The sequence below is a fragment of the Quercus robur genome, chromosome 9, assembly GCF_932294415.1.
Source record: "Quercus robur chromosome 9, dhQueRobu3.1, whole genome shotgun sequence".
Classification (NCBI taxonomy): Eukaryota; Viridiplantae; Streptophyta; class Magnoliopsida; order Fagales; family Fagaceae; genus Quercus; species Quercus robur.
In genome coordinates this window covers 3,151,646-3,179,411 of record NC_065542.1, presented here as the reverse complement: position 1 = coordinate 3,179,411, position 27,766 = coordinate 3,151,646, and the positions used below count along the sequence as shown (strand labels likewise).

General features: G+C 32.3%; 1 protein-coding gene and 3 long non-coding RNA genes across 5 annotated transcripts in view; 3 read left to right on the top strand and 1 right to left on the bottom strand.

Annotated features, from left to right (window-relative positions):
- The window catches only part of LOC126700432 (TMV resistance protein N-like), an 85,590-nt gene that overhangs the window by 41,195 nt on the left and 16,629 nt on the right, over positions 1 to 27,766 (top strand). The gene's annotated exons all lie outside the window — the stretch shown is intronic.
- LOC126700460 (uncharacterized) lies at positions 4,782 to 10,535 on the bottom strand. Of its 2 annotated transcripts, none has more exons than XR_007647168.1 (2): positions 10,295 to 10,535; positions 4,782 to 5,119 (listed from the first exon to the last, which is right to left on the bottom strand). It is a non-coding gene; the product is annotated as an uncharacterized LOC126700460 (long non-coding RNA). The 2 variants fall into 2 exon arrangements; XR_007647169.1 differs by having other exon boundaries at positions 4,782 to 5,063.
- Positions 7,141 to 8,595, top strand: LOC126700479 (uncharacterized). The gene is made up of 3 exons (XR_007647193.1): positions 7,141 to 7,228; positions 7,943 to 8,007; positions 8,517 to 8,595. It is a non-coding gene; the product is annotated as an uncharacterized LOC126700479 (long non-coding RNA).
- LOC126700474 (uncharacterized) lies at positions 11,034 to 14,045 on the top strand. The gene is made up of 2 exons (XR_007647188.1): positions 11,034 to 11,696; positions 13,654 to 14,045. It is a non-coding gene; the product is annotated as an uncharacterized LOC126700474 (long non-coding RNA).

The following is a 27,766-nucleotide window of genomic DNA, read 5'->3' as shown; positions in this document are numbered from 1 at the left end:
TCAAAGAAAAGCCATGACAGTAGTAGGATAAGCAAATCCAGTCCTTTAGAGAGGATTCCAACTGCAACCAATCCTGTCAGAGGAGAGCTACAAGGGTAGGGAATGGAAATAGTGGGGATTCAATTTCTTTTTAAAAAATAGAGAATGTTCATGTCCATGGCTGGTTTTGAGAAGTCAAGTGAGTGACTAGTGACCTGAGATTTTTTCATTGGAAGGAATTTTGTGAAAGTGACCCGGAAGGTTGATCAAATATTTTCTCTAGATCACTAGTAAGTCACCATCCTTCTTCTTAATTTGAGTTTTGTTGGTTGATGCATCATTGCTTTTCCTTTCCTATGGCATATACTTGTACTTTATTGGCACAAATTCAAACTCTCATCTGGTTTGTTTCCTTCATCAAAAAACACAAAGCAATACTCCTAGCTAATTTAATATGCATATTAATGAATCATGAGGATTCGTTCAATTGGTAAAAGAATCATCCCTGTCTTTTTTTTTTTTTTTTTTTTTTTTTTTTTTTTTTCAGACATTTAAGAGTTTAATAGGTTACGTCATATACGTGTATCTGATGTCAAGTTTTGATGGAAATAGGTGCTGCCACATGTAAGTGCCCTGTTAATTTGTAATATAGATGGTTAAAAACTCCTTTTATGCAGGATTTATCTCTTTAATTATATCGGTTTATACCATATGACTTTTGTGCTATGGCCTCTCTATGTTCTTGACTTTTGGTCTAGTGTGTATGTCAATATTTCCCAATAAAACGAAAAAAAAAAAGCATTTTAAGATTCCATTTAGGAAGTCAAAACGAGCTGCATCAGTTAATAGGTACTTAAAGTTATCTTTACACTTTCACTTTGAAACAGGACCTGGTTAGAGAGCTATACTCTACACAAGTGGCTGTCAAATTTTAGCTATCCTTATCTCAAGGTGTGATAAGCTAAAATGGCCTCATATCTCCTAAACATGGTGAGTGAAATTGTATCTTATAAGAATGAGGAAGAGGAAAACTTGGATAATTATTCCTGGAGTGTAGTCTTTGCTTGGGCTGTATGGTTTTGGTCAGATTAGACCCTAGGAACTTTGTGCATTTATCCTTGCTCTTTGAAGCAGTTGTTGACTTAGTGAACGGAGGATCTACATTTTCATAAGCAGGAATATGTGATGTTCTCAAGATTGTCATATCATAACTCTGTTGGCCTTCTGGTATAACCTCAACAAAGTGATGTTTGAGGGTTCAAAACAGGTGCTTATGAAGAGTAAATGCTCAATAAATCTTTGTTTTGCAGGTATACGCAAGCCTATCATGCAAATTTGGATCAGAGTAACTGTAGGAGTGTACCGAGGCGAGTGTGCCCAGTTGTGGAGGGATAGCTGGTCTTGATGACAGTTAAGCAACACTGGCAGAGATGGTGCAGATGGAGTTGTTTTGCCTATATAATGTTTTGGCAGGAAAATTTTGAAGGCGTTGCAGTTCTGCCATATGCAGCCGAGTGGCAGCTAGATGCCTAGGTGTTTAGCTTTGCATCATTCATCTCTTATGAGTAACGTTAAAGAAATTTCCAATAGAAAGACTTGGCTCAGATAGGATGTTGATTGTTGATCATAAAGTGTTTCAATTCAAAAGAATCTAGAAGAAAACTTCTGCAAGCATATTTTCTTTTTAACCACAGAAAGGAGTATCCCCCAACTGCATTTCTAATTTGCTATGCATGAAAGAAAGTGTATGAAACAGCATGACATTTCTTCTTCTTCTTTTTTCTTTCATTAAAAAATATATATATATATATATATGTATGTATTTAAGTTTTGGTTTAGTGTACTAATGTTAAGGTTTTAAGTTCCCTAACCCAGAGTAATATTAAAGAGTTGCAACACATATATCAGACAATGGTAGAATGTAGGACTTTTTAAACTTGGAAATCTGTACAGCTCTCACATTATTCCCAAATCATCATTTATTTGATAATGAGATACAAATTATAGAGAAAATGAAACATCTAAAAAAATGTTTTCCTTTAAATGTAGAGCTTAATTTTTACCATGTATGTTAGTAGCGAGTTTTAATATAATAATAATATATAAGACAATATGTAACCAGTTTTTAGGAGAATGCACTTGTATAAAACGGAGATAAAACTTCTTATTTGAAACATGAAAAATAATGTTGTATAATTTAGGGATGAACATAAAAAATTATAACCCAAATATTGGATACAAAAATGTTGACATAACTATTATAAATTTTCATATCTTAGTGAATTCTACGATCATGCAAATACAAATAAATATTTGGGTCAAAATTGGACAAAAGTTATATGAAATAAAAAAAATTGAATACCACCCACTAATTGATTCTCCAAACAAAAAAAGAAAAAGAAAACGGACTAATCAAAACACCAAAAGAAAAGATATTTGCATTAACATCAAAAAAATAACAACAATTTTTAAACAATAAAAATACATAAATCAATCTTTTTCTTCAAATATCGTTCAATCTTGAATTCCATAAACATATTAAGATGAAAAATATTAAAACAAATGAATGAATAAGGTTAGAGATTTATAGCAAAATATGTGTGTGTGGGAGAGAGAGAGAGAAAGAGAGGTACCTCTAGTAGTGGAGAACAAAAACAAAAATGCAATTGTGAAACAAATTTCTCATCGAAATTTCTAAGCTTGTTGCATATAAGAGGGATAAAAATAGAATATATTTATATATAAAATTATAGAGGGGAAGAGGGAAATGAAACTTATTAACTAAAAAAGAGGGGATGAGGAAGATGAAAGGTTGAGGAAGATGATGAAATATTATAGATGTGGATAATTGAAGTAAATGTAATTGTAATTGCTAAAATAATGATGTGATATAAAAGCAAAAACACTTCCTATCATTAACATCAAAAACTAAAAGTTAGGAAAAATATTATATACATTTTATTGTTATATGTGTACAATTTAATTTCATGTGTTGAAAAAGCAAAAAAATAAATTGACTTGTAGGCTTCTTTTCTAATTGTGATGTATTTAATTATGGTTCCAAAATAAATTTTAAAAAAAAAATCTTAATTGACAATTAAATTGCACATATATTACTCAATTAAAGTATTTTTTTCAACAAATTACTTTTTCGTAGAATAAAATACTTGAATAGTCTTTGGAAGGAGAATGGTTAGGAAAATAAATAGGCAAATGACAAATTAAGAATTAGTGGTCATAAATAAGAATAAAAATGTGAACTTAAATACCATATTAAAGAAAAACATTTATTTCATTCAAAATTTTTAATTATATGTCACGTGTATAGTATCATGGCAAACATATTGACATGTGCAAATAATTTTTTGACACTTAACATTGTTTGTCCATATCATACCAATTAAATATAGGAAGTTGTCATGTGTCATTGCCATATTCTTTGAAAATGAATAAAAAATATAGGAAGTTGTCATGTGTCATTGCCATATTCTTTGAAAATGAATAAATGTCATCGTAGCATGCATCTACCAGTTTTAAGATCCAACTTTTATAATTTACTAGTAAGTTGCCCATGTAATGCACGGATAATTTTGTGATATTTTATGTAAGACGATTTTGGAGAATGTTGTACATATATTATAAAGAAAAAGTAAACTAAATTAGAGTAAAGAAACACATACTTCTCAAGGTAAGATTCATTTTTCTCTTTTTTTTTTTAATCATCAAACCAAAAATAAATGCAAAAGAGTAATAGGACCATAAAAATCAATTAATTTGTGCTATGTTCACATATTGCATACCATTAAATGAAAATATGCCCAACTCTTTCATCGTCATCCACTTATCGATAGGGAGACATTAAGACATAGTGTGGGCAAATGTGTATGCATGTATCTTATAGATGATTTAAAATCATGGTAGAATATGGTTTTACATTGCGTATCAAATATTCTCTCTACTTATATACCCAAAATAAAAACTATCCAACTAAATTACACAAATGTAAATAATATTTAAGCCCCTAATTTAAATATATAAAAGAAAAAAAAATACCCGTAGGAGTTTCGGCGGCTTGATAGTGGTAGGAGGCTAGTATGACGGAAGTGGCGGCCACTCAAATTCCTCTTTCTCTCTCTTACAAATGCTTTGTCAATCTCAGGTCTTTTGTTTTGGTAATAATGAAACAATGCGTTTCATTTAACAATCCACAACATTTTCATGTCTCTCTACCTCTCCCCATAGCTTTATTTGGTTAGTTATTACTATTAGTTCTTAATTATTTATATATTTTTTGCTTTTGTTTTTAATACTAAAATGGGGAGTATGCTAAAATACATGAAGAAGAGAGAAAAGTGTAGTGTAAACTTAGACAATTAATAAAAGATTAATGAGATAATAGTAAAAATAAATTAATATGAACTTTTGGGTAACAGTAAAAAAAACTTAATGAAAAGAGGTGAAAAATGGGTTAAATGCAAAATTAGAGCACCACATGACAGAACTTTATGCACTCCTACATGAGGTTTTTGCTTTTATATATATAATAATATATTATAGATGGGTAAGTTTACAGCTATTGGCAGCAAATAGTGCATCTCAAATTACAAAAAGAAAAGAAGAAAAGAAATATCCTACAAAATATTCTGCGGTGGAGACACGCTGTATGATATGTAATACTTACGTCGAGTCACATGGTACAGGCACATGTGAGACGGTTCGTCAATAGAGTTTAATTAGATGATAAACTATAGGTTAATAATTTTAGTCTATTTATATTGTCCACGTGACCTAAAGAGGGAACAAAAACAAAAGAAAATATTAAATTCACATAAGAGGGCGTCCACTAGACACAATCACAACTTGTAGAATTCATATGATTGCCTCGTAAACAATATTTAATGAAACACGAAAAAAACACAAAATGATCTTTGTTTTAAGAGAACACATATTTTGTTGTGAAAGTAAATCTTCCTTTTACATTATTTTGGATGAAGACATTGAGTTTCCTCATTTCCGACTATTTTGCTTCTTTTGCCTCCCTTTCTTAGGTTGTTTCTTCTTCTTCCCCACCCCTTCTAGATACTCTGATAGCAAGGCCAGGGTCTTAAGATTAAGGGAAATGTTTCATATGAAACTATATCTAAAGAGGCAAAACAAATTAATGATTGAAGATGTAAAATCTAGGAATATAATATTCTTCAAACACAATTATCTATGGAAATTAAGAAATGACTCAAGGAACGATCCATAATTGTATTGTTAAAATGAACCATAACATAGCATTTAGTATATGGGTAGTTCCTTCGAGTTTGGCTTGAAGCATTCAATTACATTTATGCGTCCCAATTTCAGTTTTAACCAACTACACTAAATGCCATATATCTACTAAATTTTATTTTGGGTCCTATTTATTTAGGTCAGACTCACTGCTTATTATTCTCTTTTCTTTGCAGCCCTGAGGCAGAAGTTGTCCAAAAAATTGTGCAAGAGATATCTAATAAATTGAATAAATTCATAGTAGATACCAATGGACTAGTTGGAATAAATTCCCGAGCTAAGAAGTTGAAGTCACTTTTAGCTAGAGTCAAATGATGTTCGCATTATAGGAATTCCGAGTATGGGAGGAATGGGTAAAATAACTCTAGCAAGAGTTGTTTATGGTATGGTTTCCAATCAATTTGAAGCTTGTAGTTTTATTCAAAATGTTAGGGAGGAATCTGAGAGACATGGTTTACTTTGGTTACAACAAAAACTTTTGAAAGAGCTTTTGATGGGCAGAGATATGAATATACAAGATGTTTATCATGGAGTTCTCAAAATCAAGGAGAGTTTACGCTACAAAAAGATTCTTCTTGTTCTTGATGATGTAGATGAATTAAAGCAATTGGAGAAGTTAGCTAGGAAGAATGATTGGTTTGGTCGAGGTAGTAGAGTTATCATAACAACAAGAAATAGGAGTTTGTTGGTGGGACCTTAAGTAAATGAAATATATGAGATTGAAGCATTGAATAATAATGAAGCTCTTCAACTTTTTAGTTTGAAAGCTTTTAAAAAAGATCAACTTGACGTTGATTATATGGGGCTATCCCAAGCTTTTGTAGATTATTCCCAAGGCCTTCCTTTAGCCCTTGAGATTTTGGGTTCCTCTTTATTTAAAAAAAGTAAAGATGTATGGGAAAGTGCATTAGACAGGCTAAAAGAGTATCCTGACAAAAATATTAGCAATGTGCTTAAAATGAGCTATGATGGACTAGAAGAAATAGAGAAGGAAATTTTCTTTTATATTGCATGTTTCTTTAATAATAAGAATCAAGAAACAATCATAGAAATATTAGATTGTCTTAAGCTTTACGCCAAAATTGGATTCAGTGTTCTAATTGATAAATCTCTCTTCAAAGTGTATAAAAAGCAATTGTGGATGCATGATTTATTACAAGAAATGGGTCAGGATATAGTTCGTCGAGAGTCCCCTAAAGCCCCTGGGAAGCGTAGCAGATTGTGGTTGTATGAAGATATTGACAATGTGCCGACAAATAACACTGTAAGTGGTTATTGAAAGAACCTGAGCATGTACCTCATTATATAATTCAACAACATAGTGTAACTTAGAGTTGTTATGGTAATCATACATTTTGTAATCCACTAATCCCTTTTGTTCATGATTATTAGGGAACAAAAAAAGTTCAAAGCATGGTCGTAGAGTTACCCTCTACAAAAGATGTGGATTGGGATCTTGAAGCCTTCTCAAAGATGACAAATCTAAAATTGCTCATAATTGATAGCGTTCACTTCAAGCACAGTCTCAAACATCTTCCTAATAACTTAAGATTCTTGATTGGAGAAAGTACCCTTCAAAATCTTTGCCATCAAGTTTTGAGTCAACTGAGCTTGTTAAACTTTGCATGAATTGCAGCTACATCGAACGACTTTGGGAAGGAACAAAGGTAATTTAGGAACCCTTATACTTCTTCTTTTTGAAGTATCATTAAACTAAAATACTTTGTAGAAGTTAATTGTTTTGTCTTTTATTTTTTGGCTTTTGACAGTCTTTTGGGAGTTTGCAATTCATCAATTTGAACAAGTCTCAAAAACTTATTGAAACCCCAGACTTCAGCAAAGTCCCAGCTCTTGCAAAATTGGATCTTGAAGTATGTGCTGCTTTATTCTGCAATGTAAAGGAAATCATCATTCATGTCACCGTCCTATGTAATGCTTGTGTAGAAGCATCTTATTTCAATCCCACTTAAGAGTAACATCCTTTTCTCTACCTTTTGTTACTGGGTTATATATATATATAAGATTAATGATTTAAAACTCTTTTAATATGAAGCGGCTGTTTAATTATATAAGTTTATACCATAAGACTTTTGTGCTTTTGCCCCTTGATGTACTAGAAAGTTTTTCCACCTTTTTAAAACTTTCATGAATCAAATTATTGACTGAAAGTTGTCCATACCCATTTCAGATTGTGACCAAGCAAAAGTTGAAATGAACCAAATGACCTATCTCTAACTTAATTGGGTTAGACCTTGTTAAACAGACTCAAAAAGAATTAGAATTGAAGGACAGCAATAGACATTAGAGAAACCTGACCATACAACAAACTTGATTATATATTACCAACCATAACATCTGAGGGAAATTTGTCTTAACATTACTCAGACTTGAGAAGGCAAGCAACTATGTAGACAAGGTTGAAAAATGTAGAAGGTAGCCTGCTTAAGCCCTCCAGTTGTACTTGCTATCATTGTTGTATTATATCTATAAATTAAGTTTTCTCACATTCTCAAATGTATTAAATTTCACAGTGGAATGATGCTACACTTTGATAATCATTGTCATTCATTTTTGAAAATTTTAAAATTTTTATATAATATTTGGGGTTTCCCTTAGATAAGTCAAAAGAATCTGCATCTTTTAATAGGTATTTAAAGATATCTTTACACTTTGTCTTTGGAAACAGGACTTGGTTAGGGAGCGATACTCTCTTGAAGTTGCTGCTCAATTTTTAGCCACCCCTATCTCAAGGTGAAAAGCTACTGATAAGCTGATATGGCCTCAATGTAACACATAGTTGATATAAGGTCATAATTAAGCTATTATTGAAAGTAGGGGGAATTCAGGTAATGAATTCTCAAGGGAAGGTCATAGCTCTTAGATGGAGACATTTGTGATTCTATGGGGATTGAAGCTTCCTTTGAAGTTTATAATTTTTGTGCGGAAGTTTTGGCATGAAGACTCATTAACACATAATAGTGAAATGAAACATAGTGAGTGATAGTAAGTGTGTGTTATGCAATAAAAAAGAGGAAAACTAGGATTATTTATTCCTGAAGTGCACTCTTTCTTGGGCTGTATTGTTTGGATTAGATTTGAGCATGGAACTAAATTCATTTCTCCTTGCTCTTTGAAGCAGTGGTTGGCTTAATGGATTGAGGATCCAAAATTTTAAAAACAGGAATATTTGGTGTTCTCTAGATTGATGTTTAAGGGTACAAAAAAATCTGCTTAAGAAGTTCTAATGCTTTGCTTTGCAGGTATGCACAAGTCTTTAATGCACAACAGCAAGATCAGAGTAACTGCAGGAAAGTACCAAGGCAAAAGTGTCCAAGTGTGATAATTATATATTGTGGGACACTAGCAGAGATGGAGGGTGGTTTTGGTTATGTAACCAAATCCAGCGCTGGCAGTCTGTTATTGTTCTTCCATATGCAACCAAATGGCATGCAGCTAGATCAGATGCCTGGCTATACAGCTTGGTTTTTGCAGACTTGTTTCAATAATTTGAGAAAGAAGATTCCTTGGCAACTTGCTATGCTGATTGAAGACCTCAATTGCATAAAATTTGGAGAACACTAGTGGTTATATATGTTGCGCATAAGAGAGTCACTGTAGATGTTGGGTCCCTGGCTACTCTTGCTTCAAAGTCTTATAAACATTTTTGGACTCTACTACTAGCCAACTCTTCTAACATTATTGTATCAGAAAAGCAAACCCAAAAAGAAGAAGAGGAAGTTATCTTTACACCTTTTATGGACTAATTTATGCCTTTGGCATATGTCTGCATGCAATCATTAGAAGCAACAAATCCTTTTCCTCTGCAATTTATTAGTAAGATTTTTCTTTTCTTTCTTTTTATCCTCCTGTCATCTTCTTTTCAGACATTTAGGAGTTTAGTAGAATATATATAATGTCAAGTTTGAATGGAAATGGGTGCTATCACTTGATTTTCTCATCAGCCTGTATCATTAATAACATTGCTCTTTAATTATGCATGTTTTTACAATATGACTTTTGTGCTTTGAAATGCTTTTAAGGCCTCTTTCTAACACTGATTTATTTGGTTTAAAAAGTATACTGGCTGTTGCATGCTAGGAATTGTAGAAACCAAGCGGGCAGGTCTATTGTTGATCTTATGACACAAGTTTAAGTGAGGACATTGAGCTTTGGAACCAGTTATGTAGGTTATAATTACCTTCTAAACTACTAAACTAATCAGACTTCATTAGCAGTACAAACTAATCAGACATTGCTACTAAACTACCAAACTACTAAACTTGGCTTTAACTACCTTCCAGCTATACTTAACAATCAAATACACAGTCAAGACTCCAATTTGATCAAATTTGTCTTTCTAACTTGCTATGCATGAAAGGAAAATGTTTGAAACAGCAGGACCGGCTATCGTCTATCACATGAAACTCTAGTGTAGTAAAGTTGTACCTAGAAAAAAAATGACTTTAAAAAGTAGCACATGAGCAAATATGCTAAAAAGATGAAAGCTAAAAGCAGATCCAGCACGCACTCAGCCAGTCAGCCATTGTATTATAGACTATAGTTCTCATTAACTAGTAGAATAGATTTGTTCTTTCTTTTCTGTTTATTAGTTTTCTCTGATGGGAAGAAGTTCTCATCCTCTACTAATAATTTGGTTTGTTGTGGTAATACTAAGGTTTTAAGTTCTTTAATTCAAAGTCATACTCATATCACAGAGTTACAACACATTGCCAACTGGTAAGAGCTCACATTCCCAAATGATCCTTAAACAAAAACATTAACAACCTCTCATATAACACATAACTCAAATCTAGAAAAACACAATTAAGAACCACCAGGAATCCCCCAACACTGCAAAAGGGTATACTACTAATGACAAAGACACGAACTTTAAACAACCAATAGCAAGTAATCAAGAAACTAATAAATGGGTAACCAAAGAAACACAATTTAAAGCAAGTAATCAAGAATTCTCTCAACAGCAAAAAAAAAAAAAAAAAAAAAAAAAAACCCCACAAAACAGAGACCTAGTAGTTACCTCGACAAGGGAATCATCAATCGTTATCGTCTTGGAACTGTTCAGTGGCTTCCTCTTTGCCCCTCCATGGCGCCGATGACATCAACTTCTTCTTCTTCGCTGTTGTCATTTTCATTCAATTGCTGTTACAGAGAGAGGGGTAGTGTTGTCAGAAATTCGGAATACGTTATTGAAAGAGTTATTACCGTACAGTACATAAACCTATTGTTAACGCTTCTATCACACAAGCTTTATGAAAACCAAAAAGTACATAATGGACTGAAGTGGACCCAATAGGACCAAAGTGGATAGAATATAGCGAACGGTACAGAATAGAACCGAAGTGGACCGACAAGTATAGAATAGACCGAATAAGACCAATATGGACAGAATAGAACTGAAGTGGACCGAATAAGACCGAATGGACCCAACTAGACCCAATAGGACCGAATAATTCAGAAGTGAGTTTAATTGGTCAATAGTTTGATTTGTTCAAATGTAGGCTTAATAAGTCTCTATATAATTTAAAAGTCATGATATTTGAAATATCCTAAATTTGCACGAGCAAATATTTTGTTTTTGATTTTAGGGTTAAATACATAGTTGGTCTTTAAACTTTATAGCCTATAAAAAAGTTTAGTCTATAAAATATAAAAAGATTGCTTTTAGTAAAATGATATGACCAAACTAAAAAAAAAAAAGTATGTACATGATTGGCTTAGGTTTGAGAAACTTTTTATTCTGTATTGACCTCATCAAGTCCAAAAATTTCTCACCCAAGCTAACATAACCCAAAATAGCTCTAAAAATCAACTCAACCCAACCTGTAAGGGTCAGATTGGAGCCATTTGGTAAGGTCTAATAAAAAAAAATATCATTAAATCATTTAAATTCATTATTGAAAAATTTTACAATACATAAAATTTTTTAAATTATTAAAAAGGAGTTATATTATTTGAGTTGAAATGCTAATCCGATACAGACTCAAGCTATGCTTGGGGGGAAATTTTTTAATTTAGAAAAGATAATAATCAACCAGCCCCAAAGGCCAAAGTCATAATTTTGATATATAATTTTACGAGTGGTGTCAGTAGAAAGAAATTATTTAAGCAAAGCTGAACATGACAATTATCCAACAAGTGGACTAGGTGAAAAAATGTGGGTTGCGAAGGACATTGAAGATCTTAACCGAACTATATGACTGAGAGAAGCAGCGGAAGTTACGAAGCGAAGAGAACCCGTGAAGACTATGATGGGGCTGGAAGCTCTAATGACAAACCTCACCCAAAAAGGATTGCAAGACTCCCAGAAATTATGGCCCACGGTAACTCTGACTTTGAGGAGTCAAGTGAGTACAAAGACTGTAGTGAAGACTGAAGAGCTAAGCGAAAGTGACCTTGAAGGTTAATCAACTTTTTTCCCTGTACGTCACTGTCTTTCTTCTTAATTCAAGCTCTGTTCGTTGCTACAATATCTTTTTCTTGTGTAAAAATATTCATGGATTACCCACTATATGTTTGATTAGAGTTTTTAATGAGACTCCTAGAAATTTGACTAAGACGAACAAAAGATTGCAACAAAAAGCTTGTTGTTGTTGTTTATAAAGCAGAGAAATAATCTGCTTGAAAGCAAATATACATCAAAACTGGAAAGCTTTTGCTGCCAAACGTACTGGTTTATTGTTGTTTCTTTCCATTTAAAGTTATACTTCACTCCCTCAAATTTTCATTAAGCATAGAAACTCTCCACAAAGTGCAACACACACACACACACTGAATCGGAAGCAAAATGAGTGCAGAGGAGAGAGAATTAGAGAGAGGGAGAGCAAGGTCTTGCAGAGTTCCCTCTCCTTTGCTTGACAAAATGCCCTCAGTAACAGTAACACTGCCACATCCTCTCGTTTTTACCAACCCAAGGTGCTATCTCCACAAGTGTTCTGTCAAGCGAGTGGAGGCATCTCTGAACTCTTGTCCCTATTCCTGATTTAGGCCCATACTTTGGGTGGCAGAATCAAAATCTTAGCTTTGTGGATATAATGTCCATAATTTAGACTCTTCGCCATGCCATTTTCAATCCCATACCCCTACGCACATTGCGCAGCTGTTGCTTAACCAAATGTCTTTCCTCCTACATTGACACATGGTCTGCACCACCATTCCACATGTTATGGAAAAGCCTGATCTAACCATTACTAATCCTTTGATGGGGCTGCTTTTCTGTCTTTTCTTTTCTACAATGTTAGTGTCTCTGAGTTTGATACGTAATATTTTTCTCAATCCTCCTTCTGCTTCTAGTTTCCCAAATCTAAGGATTCTAGTACTTAGATCTGCAGAGTATGCAAACTCTGAATCTCTCCCCACCCTCCTCACTGCCCTCCTTGTCCTCATTTAAAAGTGACATGTATTTTTGTAAATTAGATTTTTCATTCCTTTCTTTATTTTGTTTCCCCCTGGTATATTTTTTTCAGACATTCAGGAGTTTAATAAAATATTTGTAATGTCAATTTTGAATGGAAAGGCTGGTATCTGCCTATCACTTGCATTGCCCCCATTGATTTGTAATATTAAAAGTTTGAACTCATTTTATACATAACATTGTTCGTTAATTATGGAAATTATATCATATTGAATGGTAAGTATTACTAAATGGCCTTGGCCATGTCCTACTTTTATTTTTAAAGTTAGGAAATCACCATAAACCTCATTCTTCCATGTGATGCTTGTGCAGAAGCATTGGTGAGTCCTCAATAATATTTGAATCTTATTTAGAACAGATATCTTTTTCCTCTGCTTTTTCATAGTTATATTATTCTTTCTTTCTTTCTTTCTTTCTTTCTTTTGTTTTGTTTTTTTTTCCCAGAGATTTAGGAGTTTGATAGGTTACATTGTATATGTGTGTCCGATGTCAAGTTTTGATGGAAATGGGTGCTGCCACATGTAAGTGCCCTGTTAATTCGTAATATAGATGGCTAAAAACTCCTTTTATGCAGGATTGTTCAGTTTAATTATATCGGTTTACTGATAAGCTGATATGGCCTCATACAACTCCCAAACATGGTGAGTGAAACTATATCTTATGCTATGAGGAAGAGGAAGGATCATTTATTCCTGAAGTGTAGTCTTTCTTGGGCTGTATGCCTGTATGGTTTTGGTCAGATTAGACCCTTAGAACTTTGTGCATTTATCCTTGCTCTTTGAAGCAGTTGTTGACTTAGTGAATGGAGGATTTACATTTTCAATAGCAGGAATATGTGATGTTCTCTAGATTGTCATATCATAAATCTGTTGGCCTTGTGGTACAACCTCAACAAAGTGATGTTTGAGGGTGCAAAACAGGCTGGCTTATGAATTTTTAATGCTCAGTAAAGCTTTGTTTTCCAGGTATGCACAAGCCTATCATGCACATTTGGATCAGAGTAACTATAGGAAAGTACCGAGGCGAGTGTGTCCAGTTGTGGAGGGATAGCTGGTGTTGCTGACAGTTAAGCGACACTGGCAAAGACGGTGCAGATGGAGTGGTTTTGCCTAAATCATGTGCTAGCAGGAAAATTTTGAAGGTGTTGCAGTTCTGCCATATGCAGCTGAGTAGCTGCTAGAAGCCTAGCTGTTTTGCTCTGCATCATTCATCTCTTATAACATTAAAGAAATTTCCAGTAGAACTTGGCTTGGATAGGGTGATGATTGTTGATCACAAAGTGTTTCAATTCAAAAGAATCTAGAAAGGATATTTTCTGCAAGCATATTTTCTGCATCATTCATCTCTTCTGCAAGCATATTTTCTTGTTAACCAGAGAAAGGAGTATCCCCTATTGAATTTCTAATTTGCTATGCATGAAAGAAGTGTATGAAACAGCATGACATTTCTTTTTTTGTTTCCTTCTTTTAAAAAAAAAAAAAATCTTTTCAGTTTATAATAAGTGTACTAATATTAAGGTTTTAAGTTCCCTAACCCAAAGTAATATTAAAGAGTTGCAACACATCAGCCACTGGTAGAATATAGGACTTCTTAAACTTGGAAATCTGTACAGAGCTCACATTATTCCCAAATCATCATTTAACATTTACAATCTATGATGTAACGCATAATTCAAAATTATTTGCAACAATCAAGAACAACCATTTATTTACCCAACTGCCAATGCTACTGAAAGGGTTCACCACTAATGACAAAGACCTGAACTTCAGACAACCAACAAGTAAGCAAGTAAGCAAGAATTCTCTCTCTCTCTCTCTCTTTTTGGGTGAATAAAAAAAAATGTAATCCAAAAATTAATTAAACGCCCGCAAAATAGAAAATAGAGGCCTGATAGTTACAATGAAAGCTGTAGCCGAGCTGAGGGTCAATCTCAGCTACAGACTGCATTGTGACTTCGAGCTTTGCCTGAGATTTTTCGTCTTTACATCAAACTCATGGCCTGAGTAAACTTTTTGTAAAACATTCTATCACATTATACTAACTCAACCAGGAATAAGCTTTCTAAAAAGAGTTTGATTGGTTAACAGTTTGATTTGATAATACTTCTCACTATTATTTTATGGGTCTTGTTAAGTAAAAATTTTATAACACAATCAAGTCACTTTTTTTAGGAGTCAAGGCACTCTTTAACTAAAAGTTCATACTTTAATGAATTTTTACTGTTTCTCGAAGTAGGTAGCTAGAGCCCGTTTGAACTTTGAAGCCTCTTTAATGATTGTCTAAGACACTTGTGAACAAAAGCCTAATTTTAAAAATCATCCTATTGAATCAAATTTTCACTTGATTGTCCCTTTGCAACTTATATGATGTGATCCATTTCACAGTTGATTTCAATGCTTAATTGTTGATAACGTGGCAACTTCTTTCATAATGGGAAATACTGTTTGGGATGATAGGTTACTAAAATAATAGTTGTTCATGTGCATTAGGTATTCTTTGTGATTATGAAAGCTCAAAGCAATAACAATTCTGATTTATCTTATTGAAAAATCCAACCGTTTAAGTTGCGAAGATGTAAATTTGAGATATTATTTTAGTTGGTTTTTATACTGTAAAGTGTCTGCCTTAAGAACTAATGCACAATCCTCATATACTATCGTCTTCTATTATAAATTCAACAGATATATATACATATGAAGATTAAAAAAAGTACATATTTAATTTTGACATATTATTGATATTCAGCTAATGATTTATTATTTATTAATGGATCTTGGTGAGGACTCAAATATAATCTTAATTCATTGCTGAGCCTCAGTTCTCTCTAGCTCTTGGGAAGCTTCCTTGGGTCCATGGTTATGAGAAAAGAGTGAGGCCTTTGGGGTCTTTGAGTTGAAGTGGGCTTGGGTTTTCAGTAATCTTTGATTTTGGTGCTGAGCAAGATTAAGAGAGTCTTTGTCCATTTTTCCTAAAATTTCCCCTTCTCTTTAATTGGTTCTTGCTTCTTTGAATTACCCTGAGAACCCAATGCCTTAAGCTTCGTTGAAATACCCATATTATTAGGCCACTCATATTTCAAGCCCAAAGTAAGTGTTAGTGAGACTGAAATCACAGAGCCATTTATCCAGTGATGTTCACTACAGTCAACACTTCCGAGAGTGTCATTAGAGTGCCAGGAGTTCTGGTCTTTTGCAAGCAAGAGTATTGGAGGAAATCACAATTGAAGGATTCCAAAGATTCTAGGACAATTACGGTAGGAAGCCAAGTGGCGCGCTTGTAGAGGTTATATAGAGTTTGTACCTCAGTGGTGTCCCCTTAGTGGAAGCAAACAAGGTTTTCAGACCCGAACCATTCATTGAACCGTAAAAAGGAGAGGTTCAAGGTTTTTGAGGTCGAACAAAGGTCAAACCGTGATGATGTCATAATTCATTTAATAATAAATTAAAGACTAAATATAGATATTAAATTTATAAAACTAGTAAAATTGACAATATATCTATATATGTGAGGGAAATTTAATGATTTTCAAGCATATATTTAATAATTAAATAAAAAAGTTAATAAAATAAAATAATAACCATGAAAACATTAAAATTTATGATTAATTTTTGAAATAAAGTTGAATATCTTTGAAGGATTTTAATTATAATTTTTTTTATTTCTTGTAAGAAATGGATAGTTTAATTAAGAAGAATAAAATTGTATTAAGTTGTTTTAAAAAAAAAAAAAATTGTTAAGGGGTTGGACCGCACGGTTCTCACTGGTTCGTGGGGTCCAACGCTGGTTTTAAGGGTTCATGGAATTAACAAAAAATCCGGTTCTTTATGCTTAAAAAATCGGTTTTCATCCCGATTCCCGATTTTCACGGTCCGACCTCCCGGTCCGGTCCGGTTCTGAAAACCTTGGAAGCAATGAAGTCACTTCATGAGAAGGCATGTAACAAATTAAGTTGCTATTACCAGCCTCGATTTTTTGGACACTGCTTCATTAATTGGCATGTTCATTTTTTTAAAGGACAATTACGTTATTTGCAGAGTAATCCTATTATTCATTTTAAAGAAGCATAGTTATTATTTTGAAAGGGTAAAGATTCTTCAGTTGATGTCAAAGCAACTCTAATATAAATAATCTTGATGTCAATTACGAACTTTGCTTGTTCCTAGCCTTCACTATTTTTTTCCCTACAATATTTTTTACTCTCTTCATTTTTAGTTTCTAAATGTCTATAGTTTATTTGCACCCTTTGCCTTTTGTCATAAAATTATTCCTACTTATCATAGAGAGACCAAAAAATAAAAATCAGCCTTACTAAGAAACCCCAAAAGAAATTACTCTAAATAAGAAAGAAAAAAGAGTAAAACAGAAACCAAGTGCAAACACAGTTACACATCCTTATCATTGTTATTGTGGGGGTGATAGACCAGGGAGCTCATACCAATGTATATGTTAGGCCAAAAGCCCAGTCCAAGGAAGAACTCCTCCTCGGATAGGTAAGGCCGAGGACAAAGGGAACGGCCTGCCATCTAGAGTGACACTCTAGGCCATTCCATAGAATAGGATAAGTACTAAAAAAGAAAAGGACAAAAGGAGACATAGAAATATCTATGAGAAAGCTGCTACTATTGCATTAAGTACTCTGCAACTAACAGAACCATACTTTTCAGCCTTTACAACCACTTCTAACGACTTTAGGGATGGGCTGATGAGACAAGTATCAGCACTACCAATCTAAATCTACACATGAACGGTGGAAATGTGAGGGAGATAGTATAAAATAGAGGAGAAGGGAAGAACAAGGGGGGGCGGATTGGTAACAAAGGATTATGAACAATATATTAGGAATCAACCTCCTCGGATAAAATCCGAGGACGTCTCTCCAAAGTAAACCACTGTTATTTCTTCTTTCTTTATCACTTAGACTTGTTAGTCGATCGTCTGATTCGCTAGGATCCAAGTTTCTAACCCATTATCTATAAATTCATTGTATTGGGCTCATTGGACCAAGACTCCATACACCTTGGACTTGGGTCCTAAAATTGTGACCCTACAGTTATCAATGACCTGAAGTGAATAATTATTTTGCACTTTGCTTATATTAAATTAGTTAGTGGATGTATTAGTCATAAAGTTTTCAGATTCCACTAAGCTTTTAAATAAAAATAACTTTATAGTTTTTCAAAAAGAAATTAGAGCAGGACTTCTAAGAAATTACACAAAACGTGTAGGAGTAATTGTCATCAAATTTCCACTACAATGCTAATCCAAAAATAATAAAAATATCTTAAAAGCATGATAAATCGTAAACAAGACTTTACTAGTTACCTGAAACTTAATCTTTCTTCTCTTTTTTCTTTTTTCTTTTTCTTTTTTTTTTTTTTTTTTTTTTTTTTTTTTTTTTTTTTTTTTGAGAAAGTTCCAAAATCTCTTCTTCAACCATAAGAAACTTCACCAGTTGAACTAACTAGACCCCACTTTCTTCTCTTTTTCTTAATGGGAGAGTAAAAACTTATATATATAGAAACCGCATCTTATACATAGTATCGCACATGTGACTGCAAAAGTAAGGTGCGGTGCAGTTATGGTTTTGACTAAACTCTAAACCGCACCACACCGTACCGCACAGCACATGTAACCACAAAAACAAGGTAAGGTAAGGTGCAGTTATGGTTTTAGCTAAACCGTACCGCAAAGTGCGGTGCTAAAAATGGCCCAAAACCAAACTGCACCGCACTGCACCGCAAACACCCCTACTACTGACACTCTACCAAAATAAAGAGTCATCTCTAAAGTTTACAAGAATTCCATTGTTCATCAAGGCCTATTCATATTTCTTCAAATCAAAGTGGGGATTCTCCTTTAATCTAGTTCAAGATCAAGCCAACGGCCCTCACATCAAATCAAGCACATTCAACTATTCATTCAACTTGGAGACATCAAAGCACGATTCAAGATCAAGCTTCATAGCCCCTTCGGATCATAATGTTTCTTGGAGATTAAATCAGAGGAATTTATTGTACTCTTTCATTGTAAAGATTCATACAAATGATTGTACTCACATATATACAAATCAATACAATTGATAATTTGTTACACTATTTCGTGATCGTGTGATTCTTCTTTTACGAAAATTGTGTGTACAGTACTTATCTTCCATTTTGTTTAACATAGTTGAATAAGTTTCTCACTTTCACATCTACTTACTTTGTTTTAACAAACGATTTGTTGACTCTCTCTTTGATTTCAATACGGCAATACCCAATGCCCATTCTTAAATTTATTAGTAGAATAGTCCTAGTTGTTTATGATTCTGCTTTCCTAAAACATGAAAAGCCCACTTCTTGTTTTTGAATTTAATGGCTCTTTACGTTGGAAAATTATTGAATACTCCGAGAATATCATAAATGCATACTCCCTCTTCTCACATGAATTGTGAGTCCCACCATAAATTTAAATAGTGGGACCCACAGTTATATGAGAGAGGGGAGTACGCATTTATGGTATTCCGAGAGTACTCAATAATTACCCCTTTACGTTAAACAACACCGTTTTATAATTTAATGGCACGACAATATCGAGATCATTTTGCCATTAAAGAAGAGCTATATATGTAATTGAAAAATATATTAAAATCATGTTGTGTCATTTAAAAAAAAAATTAAAATTTTTACTTTTTCAGCTTCTCTAAATAATACTTATTTTCCTTCTATTTGGTACCGCTAGTTAACCTAGAAAAAAGTAATTATTATATATAAATTTTAAAAATATTATGATTTTTTTTATCCTTAAAATATATTTGGACCACCCTAAATTTTTTGAGGCCCAACATAATTAAAAAATAATTACTTGAATTAGAAAAAAAAAAAAAAAAAAAAAGATCTCTAAATTTATTACTAGCAATTAATATACAAATTTTTTTTTTAGAGTTTCAAGTTCTAACCTATGGCATCCGCTCCTAATAATAACTCTTTTATCGTCAGACAAAGACACCAATTAATTTTTTATATAGGCGGGGATTGAACCCCAAATCTCTTATTCAACCATTAGAGACTTTACTAATTTAGCTAACTAGAACCCACTAAAAATAAGTTAAGTAAAAAAATTTAATTCCCAAATCTCATGGGTAAACATTGCTTTGCACAAAAAGCAAATAGAAAATAACTGCATCATGTGTTATACATAGTGAAAGGTCTCACCTTTATACCAAAGAGCAAGATAATGGCAACATCACTCACAAAGATCCAAAATCGACAAACAGGTATATATACGTACTCTGCAGAGAATTAATTAATTAGTGGGTATATTATTGGTCATAAACTCACTAAAGCATTTATGAGTGACTCATCATGATGGCATTATGATTTTGAATAGATAGAAAAAAAAGTAATATGAACAAAACTTTATAGTTAGTCAAAAAACAATATCAACAGAAGACTTTATAGCTAGTCACAAGAAAGTTACTCTTTTCCTTCTTTTCAACCACGCATAATGTAATAGTATTTGGCCTCCCAGCTGGAAGGGGAGAGTTTTGTTGACTGACTGGGCTTTCTTAGCTCAAAGTGATGTTTCCTATCACACTATCTACGTTCCAAGAGTTGTAATTAGTAATGTCAGTAGCCTAGCTAAGTTGGCAATCACTATGCCAATTCACTGCTGTATGGTCAATCGAAACTTTTTGTAGCTATATCTTTCTGAATAGTATCAAAAAAAAAAAAAAAAAAAACCACGCAAAATGGATAGAGTCAAATTTCCACTCACGTACTAAAATAAAAAGTTTCCTCTAAAGCAAGTAAAAAATTTCTAATAAAAGCAAAATAAAGTGTAATCAAAACTTTATACTGATTACCACGAACTTACACTTTCTTCTCTTCTATTTTTTTAATGAGGGATTAAATTATTTGCATATTTCACTAATTAACTTCATCCCATATGATATGACACATTTAAAGAAGAAAACCAAAAAAGCAAAGTCAAGAGTAAATGCATTTAAGAATAACTAGTCGGGGTATTAATTAAGGATAAAAGAAAAGTAACTTTAGAACTGTATCCAGAAGCGTTGTTTTAAGAGGTTCTAGAGCTTTATAACCAATTGCACACATTTATGTGTTTTATTTCCCTTCTTGAAATAAAATCTCCACAATAAAATGTTTTAGCTACTTTACTCACTGCTTATGCTAAATAAAATTAGTGGGTGCATTATTGGTCATAAAGTTTATAGATTCCACTAAAGCATTTATGAGTGACTCATCACGATGACAAACTTTTTTTTTTTTTTTTTGAGAAAGAAGACTATGAATATCATTTAAGTCAGCCATAATCGGCGAAAAGTACAGAATGGAGATGTGGAGGAACATCCTCCATCCACACCTGAAAACCTATCACATGTTTTGCATGTTTTGCTAGGTTATGAGCAACAGTATTGCCAATTCTACGAGTATGGGAAAAAGTAATACAACTGACATCTGTTAAGGATTTGGCCGAAGCAAGAATGTGACCAAATGAAGATAAGGATTCGTCATTCCTTTTGAGAGCGTTGATCACCACGGTGGAGTCACCTTTTGATCATCACGATGACAAACTGATTCTAAATAGATAGAAAGAAAGCAATATGAATATAACTTTATGGTAGGTCAAAAAGCAATATAAACAGGACTTTATAGCTAGCCACTAAGAAGTTACTCTTTTCTTTCTTTTCAACCACACAGAATGTGTAAAGTAATTGTTATCAAATTTCCTCTCACATACTTGTCCCAAAAATTAAAAAAAAAAAAAAAAAAAAAAAAAAAAAAAAAAAACTCTAAAGCAAGTAAAAAAGTTCTAATAAAAGCAAAATAAAGTGTAATCAAAACTTTATATTGGTTACCACGAACTTACACTTTTTTCTCTCCTATTTTTTTAATGGGGGAGTAAATTATTTACATATTACACTAATTAAGTTCATCCCATATGATATGACACGTTTAAAGAAGAAAACCAAAAAAGCAAAGTCAAGAGTAAATGCATATAAGAATAACTAGTCGGGGACTCTCGGGGTATTAATTAAGGATAAAAGAAAAGTAACTTTAGAATTGTATCCAGAAGCACTGTTTTAAGAGGTTCTAGAGCTTTATAACCCTTGTTTTTTTTTTTTTTTTTGAGAAACTAGAGCTTTATAACCAATTGTACACATTTGTGCCTTTTATTTCCCTCCTTGAAATAAAAATCTCCACGACAAAATGCTTTCCCTCTTCTCTAATTTATCTTCCTTCTAATTGTTTTACTTCATTTTAAAATTTTATTTGAAGTACTTTTTGTATAAAATTGTGGTTCTAAGATTTATTAGGATATACTACGAGTTATTCCTTTGAAACTATGTGTTGCGTTTAGTGGGTCGGTGGATTTTTTGACGTGGGTCAATGCAAAGTAAGCATTAAAATCAAAGAGGGTAGAATTTTCCACCGAAAGTACTGGCATTTAATATTTATTGATGATCAAGCTTTTCAACTTTCCAGAAAGTACTGGCTTTTTCATGTAGCATAAGTGAAAATGACGAGGAAGGAATCATGAGGACTTTTCTTTTCAGGTCAATTCGCTAAAGGACAAGAAGGGGACATCAATCAGTTACCTCTTCTTTAGCGGAAGATGCTGAGAAATTATCATAGTGAGGAAAAGTTGTTTGGTAATGGCAGATAAAGTGGCTTTGTAGAGGTCACAAAGTGAATGGATTGCTTTTGTTTTATTAAAGTAACTAATCAAGATTAATACTGCAAGGGAATCTTTATCCAACCATCTGAACAATATTACATGGTATAGTTGAAATAACATTAGATTATTTATTTAATTATATTTAAATTAAAAATAAAATAAAATCTGCAATAGATATGCTCTTTCTTTCTTTTTTTTTTAGGATAAAGTTTTAAACAATTTCAATCTATGGTATCTGATTCTGATAATTATATCTTTTTTTATTATCAAAAGAAGACACTAATCGATTTTTGGTGTAGGTAAAAATTGAATCTTAGATATCTTATTCAAACATCAAAAACTTCGGACTTTATATTGGCCTAATTTAGTTGTGGTTAACCAATTATGGGTCTGTAGGGTTCCAACTACAATGGAATCAAGGGAGTCCAGCGGGTTTCCTGTTACATCAAATTAAAATCTAATGTTCACAAGTTATAAAATAAAGGGTAAATAAATAAATATAGAAGAAAAAATTATAATTCAAGAGGAAGAAGATATAAAACCGATTGTCTACCTTTCAAAGTGTTATGAGTTTAACTTTAAATTATTTATGTTTTGATTTTTTTTTTCATAAAAATGTATAACTAATCAAATTTGGAACTAATTATATAAACTTAAAAAAATGATATTCTTTTCTTTAAAAGTTTAGACGCACAAATGATTACTATATGGTTAAAAATTGTAATAATTTAATCATTTTATGAGTCTAACAAAAATGGATATAAACTGTATTGATGATCATGGAATTATTAAAAATCATTATTGAGAATTATAAGAGGAATTTTGACTAAGAAAATACAATACAACTTACTCTTTTATATACTATATAATAGATATACTATATTTTTATGAGTTTGCTAACATTAAAAATACTGCTTCATATTCTCATGAGTGGTATTTTATTATATAAATTGGCCTTAAATATTATATATAAAAATTATAATGCATGTGTTGTGCTTGTTCGTGTAAGCTCGTATAAATTTACATATGTTTGTGAGTATATAAAAATGCATGTATGTGGGTTCCTCAACTAGTAAAGTCTCTGATGGTTGAATAAGATATTTAGAATTCAATCCCCGCCTACACCAAAAACCGATTAGTATCTTGGTCTAATGATAAAAAGTTATTATCAGAAGCAGACGATAGCTCTTGATACATGTATGATAGTTATAAATTTCTCCCTCGTGAACTTAAATCGTAGCTATGTTACTTTTTTCTAGGTGTCTTATATAAGGATAGAAAATGAAATAGTTTGATGAGACAAATTTCTTATATCCAAAAAAAAAAAAAAAAAAATCAAATTATGCTGACCATTCCTTATAATGGCCTCTATATTATATTATAGAAAAGCAAAATAAATTGAAATTTTTTCCTAGTCACACACTCTAGTGATGACACCACACAGGGGTATGTTTTGATGGTAGGAGTCCTTATCCCAACATCTAGAGATGATTGGTTTGAGCGATAGCACCAGCAAGGCCCATGTGGTACACATGGTATTATCAATTGTCATCGTGTGATATGGGGTCGATGAGCTCACACCGGAGACCCCCTTTTTTTCATTCAGCCCAAAAAAAAAAAAAAAAAAAAAAAAAAGGCTCACATGATGACAATATGTGTCTTCTATTTTCTCTATTTGTAAACTGGTCAAGTGATGTAATCTCTCACGAGATTAGAATCCACACATGCACTGTCTCACATGTTTGAGAATAGATGCCCCATCAGATAATCTTTCCGGGAAATGGGTCATGGAGGTGAACACAAAAATAAAAAAGAGCACGAAAGTGCATAGAGTTTACCTCGCTCAATGGGATAATCTTCCCTGGAACTAGAAGTGGGCCAAAGTAGAACACTACAATCAAGGAGAGTAGAGTTTTCCTCCCAATACTACTGCATGTATTGATGATCAAATTCTACTAAAGCATTTTTGCAGTCCACACTATGATTTTTACTTCTAAGTGGAAAAAATCAATATCAACATACTTTTAGCAGATAACCATGAAGCTACACCTATTGTCCCACTTCCCAATTTTTTTTAAAAGCCGATGACCCCTAAAAAATTACTATTATAAAGTTTAATATAACCTAAGTATACAACAGATAATAGAACCAGTTGTTTTAATTGCAGGACTTCAGTGTATTGTTCTTGTTTAATTGGTTGGTAGTACCAATGAGCTAAGTAGTAAGGGGTTGTGTCATATGTTTAATGGATGCTCCACCAAACCAAAGCGACCAACTTATTAGTAAACTTATTGTAAAGAATAGAATTCGCTAAAAAGCATTATGAAAAGAATCTAAAATTGTTCAACAGTTTGATTTGTTAAAATTTCGCCTTCGCCTCAGTATATGTTTCATGGTCAGATAATATTTTTTTTTTCTTAAATAATTCTTAGAGATTTCACGTTATGAAAATCATGAAAAGAATAAAAAGTCAGTAACTTAGATATTTTTAATTTTTTAGGAGTGGAGCAAGTGCGAGGAAACCAAAGAAAGCTCAATTATCTGGTCCCAACGAGCAGTTGATTTTCAGCCAACTTTACTCTACTTCCTCTCCCTCTTCTCAATTCAAGCCGGCCATAAAAGTTAGATAATATTTTGTTTTGATTTTAGAAATATTTGGAAATTTTACTTGATGAAAATCAGGAAAAGCGTAATAAAGTTAATTAAAGTTATGATTTTGACGGAGTTTGACAGTTAGTTAGTTAGTTAAGTAGATCAGTTTAAGTAGTTTTAGGTAAGTTAATTCTAAGCTAATCACATATTTCTCTCTTTCTATATATATAATTTTAAAAAATTTAAAATCATATTCTGTCATTTAAAAAATTAATTAATTTTTTTCTTTTTCAGCTTCTTTGAATAACACTTATTTTCCTGCTTGACCACTGGCTAACCTAGAAAAAAGTAATTATTATATATAAATTTTAAAAATATTATGATTTTTTTTATCCTTAAAACATATTTGTGACACTAACCACCCTAAATTGTTTTAGGCTCAACATAATTAAAAAATAATTAATTGAATTTAAAATTAAAAAAAAAAAAAAGATCTCTAAATAAATTTGTTACTAGAAATTAACCAGTTATGACAAAAAACTTTAGTTCACTAATCACAAGTAAACAAGAAATTTATATAAAAAAGTTGTTAGCATATAATGAAATGATACAACAGGAAGTTGAGAATAAAAAATAATTATAATGATGTTCAAATAGATTGTAATATAAAAATTCTTAATAAGAACATCAAAATATAAGAAAAATAAATTTTAAATAAAAATTTATTAGTATTTAATAGACATTTAAATAATAAATAAATGAAAAAACTCCTTTTAAAATATCACCTTTGGCCCCAAATAGCTAGAGCCAGTCTGTATATAGCATTAAACAAATCAATAGATCTTTTCTTGGGTCTGTCTTCTTTTTTCTTTTTTCTTTTTTTTCTTTTTTTTTTCAAGAAACTCGGGTCTGTCTAAATTAATTATGGAATTCACCATTATCACGATGTCACTTTTTCTTATTTAATCATTGTCATGATGTCACATAATTGCTTTGAATAATCGTCTATATATATATATATATATATATATATAGATAGATAGATAGGATCCAAAAGATACGTTGCTGTGACTAGACTTATTTACCATATGAAAATCATGAAAAGCGTAAATAAAGTTATAATTTTGATATTTTTACAAGTGGACTAAGAGTCAATCCGGAAACTTCGAGGAACTTTCCTAAGCTCTCTAACATGAATAGAACTCAACACTTCATTAAAGTACAAAGTACAAACCATCACTGTCCACAACTTCTCAATAACAAATTAGGATCCGGTAGGTATTGCATCGGGTGCAATTTACCTTCCTTTGTCTCACAAATTTTTTCTGAACTTTTTTTAATTAATGGTTGAGATTAAAAAGTTGCTTTTTTGCAACTATCAATCTCAACCATTTTTAGTGATTGCATTAGTGATCTCAATCCATGCTGGTCACCAAGAAGTTAATTCCAATCGTGAAGCTTCCTACAACTTTTCTCAACTCTTCAACTTAATACTAATAGTTTTCCTCTTCAATTATTGTCTCTCTTTTTTTTTTTCTTTTTCATTGCCTTGCAGTATCTTCATCATACATTGCCCTGGTGAAAGGTAAACTTTGTACAAAAGGGAAAAGATTAATGGCAACATCATTCACAAAGATCAAAAAATGACAAACAATGTAGTTATATACATACCCTCAGTCTGCAAAGAAATAAGCCCAATATAATCCTACATAGTGAAATTTTTACTTTTTACCTCATATAAATGTAAAAGTTTTTCTCTAAAATTTGAAAAATCAACAAACAATTCAATGAAAAAAATGGAACCAATGACAACACTTCATGAAAAGGCATGGAATAGATTAATTTGCTATTATCAGCCTGGATTTTTTGGACACCCTTTCATTAATTGGCATGTTCAGTTTTTTAAAGAACAATTACGTTATTTGACGAATGATCCTATTATTCATTTTAAAGAAGCATAGTCATCAATTTGAAATGGTAAAGACTCTTCAGTTGATGTTAAAGCAGCTCTAATATCAATGATCTTGATGTCGATTATGAACTTTGCTTGCTCTTAGTTCTCACTTTTTTTTTTCTCACATTATTTGTTCTTAAATAAATGTCTAATTCACCCTATATATGTACTTTTTTTTTCTCAAATATATTATTTGTGACCTGAAGTGCATAGTTATTTTGCACTATGCTTATATTAAATTAATTAGTGAATGTATTAGTCATAAAGTTTTTAGATTCCACTAAGCATTTGAATAAGAATAACTTTTCATAGTTTTTCAAAAAGCAATTAGAATAGGACTTTTAGAAAATTACGTAGAATATGTAAGAGTAATTGTCATCCCATGTCTCATAAAAGCAGTAATTGTCATCCCATGTCTCATAAAAGCATGATAACGCGTAAACAAAACTTTACTAGTTACCTTAAACTTATCTTTCTTCTCTTTACTTAATGGGAGAGTAAATTACTTGCATATAGCCCTAATTAAGTTCATCCCGTGTCTCACACTCTCACATGTTCGAAAATAGTTTTGCCCCACTGGATAATCTTTCTAAAAAAAGGGGTCAATGCAAGGTCAACACACAAATAAAAAAGAGCACCGAAAGGCCATGGAATTTACCATGCTCCTAAGAAAATTTTCCCTGGAAGTGGAAGTGAGCCTCACTTGGAGGGTAGAATTTTCCACCGAAAGTACTGGCATTTATTGGTGATCAAGCTTTTCAACTTTCCACGTACAAAGTTGGTATTTAAAAATAAAATAAATAAAAAAGTTTTCCACCAGAGCATTTAGCGTCTGCGTCGGCGCGTTTCAC